Here is an 8,046-nt window from a genome sequence, read left to right on the forward strand (position 1 = left end):
TCTCTCCCCCTCCCTCTGTCTCCTCTCCCCCTCCCTCCTCCTCCTCTCCTTCTCCTCCCCCTCGCTCCCTCCCCCTCTCCTCCTCCCTCTGTCTCCTCTCCCCCTCCCTCTGTCTCCTCTCCCCCTCCTCTCCTCTCCTCTCCCCCTCCTCCTCCTCCCTCCTCCTCCTCTCCTCCTCCTCCCCCTCGCTCCCTCCCCCTCTCCTCCTCCCTCTGTCTCCTCTCCCCCTCCTCTCCTCTCCTCTCCCCCTCCCTCCTCCCCCTCCCTCCTCATCCTCTCCCCCTCCCTCCTCCCCCTCCCTCCCTCCTCCTTCCCATCAGACTGATGAACTCTAAGTAGAGGGCATAGAAGCTGAACATTCCTGTTCTCTGAGCCAATACTCAGCTGGAGTGTACATGCACACACACACACACACACACACACACACACACACACACACACACAAGCACACACACACACACAGACACACACACACACACACACACACGCACGCACACACACACACACACACACACACACACACACACACACACACACACACGTCACACACGCACACACACGGGCACACACACAGACAAAGCCCCCCTCTGGTTGAGTCAGAGCAGGGCTTGACAGAGAGAAACATGGCTCTGTTCAGTGGTCTGCCCAACAATAACAGATAACAGGAAAGAGAGGACAGAGTGGAGAGAGATGTGGGGTCTCACTAACTAACACACACAGGGGGAGAGAGAGAGAGAGAGAGAGAGAGAGAGAGAGAGAGAGAGAGAGAGAGAGAGAGAGAGAGAGAGAGAGAGAGAGAGAGAGAGAGCGAGAGCAGAGAGAGAGAGAGAGAGAGAGAGAGAGAGAGAGAGAGAGAGAGAGAGAGGAGAGAGGGGGGGGGGAGAGAGAGAGAGAGAGAGGGGGGGAGAGAATAAGAGAGGAGAGAGACAGAGAGAGAGAGAGAGAGAGCAGAGACAGACAGAGAGCAGAGAGAGAGACAGACAGACAGAGAGAGAGAGCGCAGAGAGAGAGAGAGAAAGCAGAGAGAGAGAGAGAGAGAGAGAGAAGAGAGGAGAGAGAGAGAGAGAGAGAGAGAGAGAGAGAGAGAGAGGAGAGAGAGAGAGAGAGAGAGAGAGAGAGAGACTATAGAGTAGACCGTCGGCACCCCCCGAGGCAAAAAAGATGCGCGTAAGAGATATGGATGGCACATATAGAGAGAGAGAGAGGCCGCTGACATCATACCTTTAAAATTCGAAGGCGCGGTCATGACGTCACCCTTGTAAAAGAACGCTAGAGGAGAGAGAGAGAGAGTGGACCCCCCCCCCCGGCCGCCCCCCCCCCCCCCTCCTCCTCTTTGAAAACTTACCAATTAAGGATCTCACGGTCGGTCGGCGGGACCAGAGGAGCAGAAAGAAGGCAGGGCAGATATAGAAAAGAGAGATTGTTGGAGCTGCTCTCTCTTTCTTTTTGTTGCGACTATAGCTTCACTAAAACACAACCATTCCCCACGGTGACGGGACGGGACGGGACAGGACGGGACGGGGAGGATAATAGTAATAGGTCCACACACACAACACAAGGTGCCACACGCACACACACACACACATACACACTCTCTCCGCGGACTCTGCGCTCATCACAGGACGGTTATCATCAACTCTCCTCCTCCGACCTCGCAGTCTTCTTAACGGTAAGTCGTGTCCCGTTTGTGAGTGTGTGTGATGTCTTTAATAATAACCCTTTCACTGCCACACTACAGAAGGTTAACCCTTTACTATCACACTATATATATACCGACGGTTAACCTTCCCCTGGTGTGGCAGTGAAAGGGTTAACCCCGCTGTCGTCGCAATCGCTGCTGTTTCATGTTGTCCGGTACGGAGGAGAGGACCGGAGGACCGGTTCTGACTGAGATAACGGGACCGGGACGGGGGGGGGGGGGGGCACCGGGGCAGTGCAGGATGGCATATTGCGTGCCACACACACATTGTGCCAAACGCGTAACCGTCGGGATGTGTTTGTCTTTTTGTTGATCTGACATTTGATTGACCGCTAGACGGAGGGTTGTCAGTGTTTGGTGATGCTGCTATGCGGCGTCACGTGCCGCTCCGGGTTTAAAGGCACCTGGCTGGCTGGGACCGGGACCGGGCCGGGCGCGCGGGCGGGTGGGTGGGCTGGCTGGCTGCCCGCGCGGCGCATCATCACCGACTCGCCTCGCTGACTTTAACAGCGCGTGCCGTGTTGCATGGTCTCTGGACGGAGTGCTCCCGGTCCTGTACTTACTGTACTGTAACCAGCGCGTGACAGAGCCTGTGGTGAATGATGATGTGCGTTTGCTCTGATGATGTCAAGACGTTAAGACGTTCAGGCAGCGTGTATATTTTCCCTAACGCACTTTCACTTCCGCGTTCGGGTTCCGCGATCTGATTGGCCACTGACGTTTCTCTCAGCGCCAATCGCGTTACGAATGAATGAATGAATGAATGAATGAATGAATGAATGAATGAAAACTTTATTTAACAGATTGCAGAATGGGTACAATACAGTACGGCTCAATACACACAATTGTTAAGGGGATGCAGACCTGAGAAAGACGTTTGTCTTGTTTCCATCAGGGTCCCCCATTTTCAATTCATATAGACATTTATGACATACACAACATACATGACATTTATGGCATAGGGACATATAGGTATTTAGTACTGATACATTTGTGACATAAACGGTATTCAAATATACAGTACTGTTACCCCTAGATCCTGACCGAGTATATACATATGATGGGGAGGGGACTGTACATTTGGAGGGGGTGGGTGGGTGGGAGAGAGATATACATACGGCGGGGAGGGAATATATACATGCGGTGGGGAGGAGACTGTCTATTAGGAGGTGGTGGGGGTTTTGGGCATTTACGGTGGCCAGTTTCGAATTGCAGCCTCCCGTAGGTGCTCTTTAAGAGCGGTTTTAATACGCCTAGTTCTATCACTGGTTAAGCTTGGCGACTCTTTCGAAGTTGAGTTAGAGTTTGTCTTAGAGCAGGGCGATAGACCACCAGCCCTGATTCCAAACTCTACCAACTTCGAAAGAGTCGCCAAGCTTAACCAGTGATAGAACTAGGCGTTAGCTAGCTAGCAGGCTGTTAGAGGCATAGGCGTAACGCGATTGGCGCTGAGAGAAACGTCAGTGGCCAATCAGATCGCGGAACCCAAACGCGGAAGTGAAAGTGCGTTAGGGAAAATATACACACGTTCAGGCGAGCTGTGCAGTATAGGGGGGTGTAGTCTGACGTCACTGGTTGTTCCACCCGTATAGGGATTTATCATTGGGAAAATGGATTATCGGCTATTGTAACAATTCTGCCGCATGAACATTGGCAAGCTTTCCATTTTTGCACAAAATGAGTTCCCTTCTACCACTAACATTATTGTTTAAGCATTTTTGGTTGAAATAAAGGTAGTTATATAAGGTTTTTAATTTCTCGTAAAAAAAGAACTACATTTACCAGTAGGCAGCCTGTTGTTAAGTAGGCAGCTGTCGCCTACCTCACGTCACGGCAAGCTGATACATAATGGGAGCATGTCTATGTTCCCCGGGTCCTATGTTCCCCGGGTCCTATGTTCCCCGATTGATTGATTGATTGATTGATTGATTGAAAATGTTAGACCACCAGCCCTGATTCCAAACTCTAACCTTAACCAACTTCGAAAGACGGCCTATGCTTAACCAAGGCGGACATTAATAATTAATAAAATAATAAAAATGTATAAAATGTTCAATCAATTAATCAATCAATCGGGGAACATAGGACCCGGGGAACATAGGGATGATCCCATACATATTAGCTAGCTAGCTAACGTTAACGTTACCCCGCTAAACATACTAGACGTTAGCATTATGTCTACTGTCGTGAACCATTTTAAATCGGTTCATCGCTTTGGTCTCCTGAGGCTCGCTGAATTTAACATTCATCAAAACGCATCAATTATGTATCAAGTTGTCAACAACATGAATCACAGACTGTCTGAGCTTGTCCCAGTCTGCCAACCACTGCACATCCACAACACAAGAAACAAGCATCTTATATCTGGCAAGAGGAGAAGGCTAAATTGTGCTAGCCTAAGCATAGCATGCAGGGGTCCACAGATCTGGAACAAGCTTGATGAAAATCTAAAAATGACTAATACCTTTAAAACCTTTAAAAAATCACTGAAAGAGGAACTGCTAAAATCATACCTCTAATTAAAATTATAACTTAGGAATAAAATTGTCTGTATTATGTATCTCTGTTATATGTCAGTTAGTAGGTAGGTGTGTAAACCTACCCACGTTGTATTTTTTTTTGTTTTTTGTTATTGTTTTGTTGTTATTATTCTGTTCTGTTCATATTCTGTTTGTATCTGTGTTCAGGCTCCCTCCAAAAGCTTTAAATAGCTTCTTGGGAGACCTGGCACATGCACACAATTTGCGACTTTGTTATCACTTGAGGATACTCGCATGTAATATGTATCGTGTGTGTGTGTGAATAAATTCATTCATTCATTCATTCATTCATTCATGTAGAGGCGTTTCTGGAACGAGTCAAATGTGCAGGTCCTCTTCTCAGACCTGTGGGGCAAGCACTGCACACGCATCATGCCGGCTAGCAAGCTAGCTAGCTACACGTCACGGCCCGTTGATACCACGATAGCTAACGTTAACGTTACAAGCTCAAAAACCTTATAACTAGTACTACTGTCATGTCCATAAGTTCCCTGGCAGAATACTTTGTTTGTGAGGACAAAAGTATACAAAGAGGAGAGAACCATTTAAAATCGGGGCATGTTAGGAGTTTCGGGAACTCCTAACATTCCCGAAACTCCTAACATGCCCCGATTTAAAATGGTTATCTCCTCTTTAAGCTACTAATGTCATGTAAAAAACAATAACGTTATAAACTATAGACAATATGTACAACGAAACAATGATTTACATTAGTATTTATTACAGTGATTTAATATGCAGCGAAATAACGTTATACGATTTAAAATATAAATACAAATATGGTCACCAGAGAGATACTAGCCACATATTCAGGGTCAGTTATTTTCCCATTGTACGAATTGTTAAGCTTATGAAATGTAAGGGAAATCTGATCCTAGGTCTGTGACTACAGGCAGGAGGCTATACGCTGTGGTGACGTCAGTCAGCAGCGCCAAATAGCAGTGTAGTTTCCCAGCGAACGAAAACATAAACGTTGTTATTTTGCTACATTTACGATTAATTGCGAATATTTTCATGTTGAGCTATAGATTGTGGATAAATACGCACAGAAAGGTACACCAACGTTAATGCTTTATTTATCTAAAACGAGGCGATTTAGAAATGGTCAATGGGGAAATACATGGAGTGGAACAGAGGGTGGAACAGGAAAAAACTAAAATGACGTAACCACTACACCTCCCTATAGAGCCTGAACATAGAGCTGTGCAGTATAGAGCCTGAACATAGAGCTGTGCAGTATAGAGCTGTGCAGTATAGAGCTGTGCAGTATAGAGCCTGAACATAGAGCTGTGCAGTATAGAGCCTGAACATAGAGCTGTGCAGTATAGAGCCTGAACATAGAGCTGTGCAGTATAGAGCCTGAACATAGAGCTGTGCAGTATAGAGCTGTGCAGTATAGTGCTGTGCAGTATAGAGCTGTGCAGTATAGAGCTGTGCAGTATAGAGCCTGAACACAGAGCTGTGCAGTATAGAGCTGTGCAGTATAGCGCTGTGCAGTATAGAGCTGTGCAGTATAGAGCTGTGCAGTATAGAGCCTGAACACAGAGCTGTGCAGTATAGAGCTGTGCAGTATAGAGCCTGAACACAGAGCTGTGCAGTATAGAGCTGTGCAGTATAGAGCTGTGCAGTATAGAGCTGTGCAGTATAGAGCTGTGCAGTATAGAGCTGTGCAGTATAGAGCCTGAACACAGAGCTGTGCAGTATAGAGCTGTGCAGTATAGAGCTGTGCAGTATAGAGCTGTGCAGTATAGAGCTGTGCAGTATAGAGCCTGAACACAGAGCTGTGCAGTATAGAGCTGTGCAGTATAGAGCTGTGCAGTATAGAGCCTGAACACAGAGCTGTGCAGTATAGAGCTGTGCAGTATAGAGCTGTGCAGTATAGAGCTGTGCAGTATAGAGCTGTGCAGTATAGAGCCTGAACACAGAGCTGTGCAGTATAGAGCTGTGCAGTATAGAGCTGTGCAGTATAGAGCCTGAACACAGAGCTGTGCAGTATAGAGCTGTGCAGTATAGAGCCTGAACACAGAGCTGTGCAGTATAGAGCCTGAACATAGAGCTGTGCAGTATAGAGCTGTGCAGTATAGAGCTGTGCAGTATAGAGCTGTGCAGTATAGAGCCTGAACATAGAGCTGTGCAGTATAGAGCTGTGCAGTATAGAGCTGTGCAGTATAGAGCTGTGCAGTATAGAGCCTGAACACAGAGCTGTGCAGTATAGAGCTGTGCAGTATAGAGCCTGAACACAGAGCTGTGCAGTATAGAGCTGTGCAGTATAGAGCTGTGCAGTATAGAGCCTGAACATAGAGCTGTGCAGTATAGAGCTGTGCAGTATAGAGCTGTGCAGTATAGAGCCTGAACACAGAGCTGTGCAGTATAGAGCTGAACATAGAGCTGAACTTCTACCACTGATTGCTCATTCATCTTTCTCCGCCTCACAATACATGGCTTTGGAGCTTGTTCTGTATGAGACGGTAATGTAAGATCATAGGATCTCATGGGTGTATATGGAGTGTGATTGTCATCCACTGTGCTCTGTGTGGCCCTTCAAGTTCAGTACGGCTGACGCTGGACTCTTTATCGATGTAGTTCACAGTTCGCCTCTACTTCCTCAGGCGCCTAAGGAAGTTCCAAGTCAGTCAGAAGATCCTTAAGAACTTCTACTCATGTACAATAGAGAGCATCCTGACCGGCAACATCACCTCCTGGTTTGGGAATAGCACTGCACAAGACCGTAGCAGACTACAAAGAGTGACACGTTCAGCCGAACGCACAATCGGAGGGGGGCTCCCCACCCTCCAGAACATTTACAACAAGCGGTGCAGGGGCAAGGCTAAGAGAATCATTAAAGACTCCAGTCACCCGAACAACTGCCTCTTTGAACTGCTGCGGTCAGGCAAGCGATACCGGAGTCTCAAGGCGAGCACAGAAAGTCTCAGAAGAAGCTTCTATCCCCAGGCCATCAGGATGCTCAACGAACAATGAACACTACACAACAACAACCAAATCAACAATCAAACGCACATAGCACACACATCCACACGCACACACTCATTTTAAACAAACACACTGTAGCACCCACTCCCCACACTTTATAGCACACACTCACTTTAAACAAACACACTGTAGCACCCACTCCCCACACTTTATATTTATTGATGAAGGATTGCACTACAACTCGTACACCGTACTGTAAATTGTACCTAAATTGTACCTCATCCCATTTCTGCTTTGCACTATATAGTATTGTACATTAGTACACTGCATAGTATTGTATATTATATGGTAACTCAGTTACGTCTATTCTGCATCGAACATTGTACATATGTCTATACTGAACACTGGGACCTCATTTTCTACTTCTAATTTACATGCTATACTATGTTATTTGATACTATCTTGTCTAACACAGTCTCTGGAGCGTAACAGAAAGAAGCATTTTGTATGAAAGTATTCTGTACTTCTGTATGACAACTATTAAAGAAACTTGAAACTTGAAACTTCATCAAGGAAGATTACTTGAGCATTATGGTCAATAGACCAAGGATTTATTATGCAATGTAATAAATAATAAATACATTATTATAATAAGTACAATTTCAATGGGACTCTAATCTGATTTCCCCCACTTGTAATTCCTTATGACATGCTAAAAAAAAATATAATAAAAAAAAATAAAGGTAAATAGTCAATTTAAATAGCTTTATAGTGTAATATAGACTCTCATTGTCCGTTGTCATTAATATAATCATTGCACGACCCATCTTGTGACTTTGACCTCACCAAGTTAAGTGCACTGGATAAAATAATCAG

At 46.1% G+C, this 8,046-nt stretch overlaps 1 protein-coding gene across 2 annotated transcripts in view; it reads left to right on the forward strand.

Annotated features, from left to right (window-relative positions):
- Positions 1–1,464: 1,464 nt before the first annotated feature.
- The window catches only part of flna (filamin A, alpha (actin binding protein 280)), a 161,371-nt gene continuing 154,789 nt past the window's right edge, over positions 1,465–8,046 (forward strand). The window contains exon 1 of one of the 2 annotated variants that reach the window (XM_084332810.1): positions 1,465–1,669. The gene's annotated coding sequence lies outside the window, so the exon portion shown is untranslated. The remainder of the gene's footprint in view (positions 1,670–8,046) is intronic. The other variant, XM_084332809.1, reaches the window with a different exon arrangement.

The sequence above is a fragment of the Notolepis coatsorum genome, assembly GCF_963971535.1.
Source record: "Notolepis coatsorum genome assembly, chromosome: 17".
In the NCBI taxonomy this organism is placed as follows: domain Eukaryota; kingdom Metazoa; phylum Chordata; class Actinopteri; order Aulopiformes; family Paralepididae; genus Notolepis; species Notolepis coatsorum.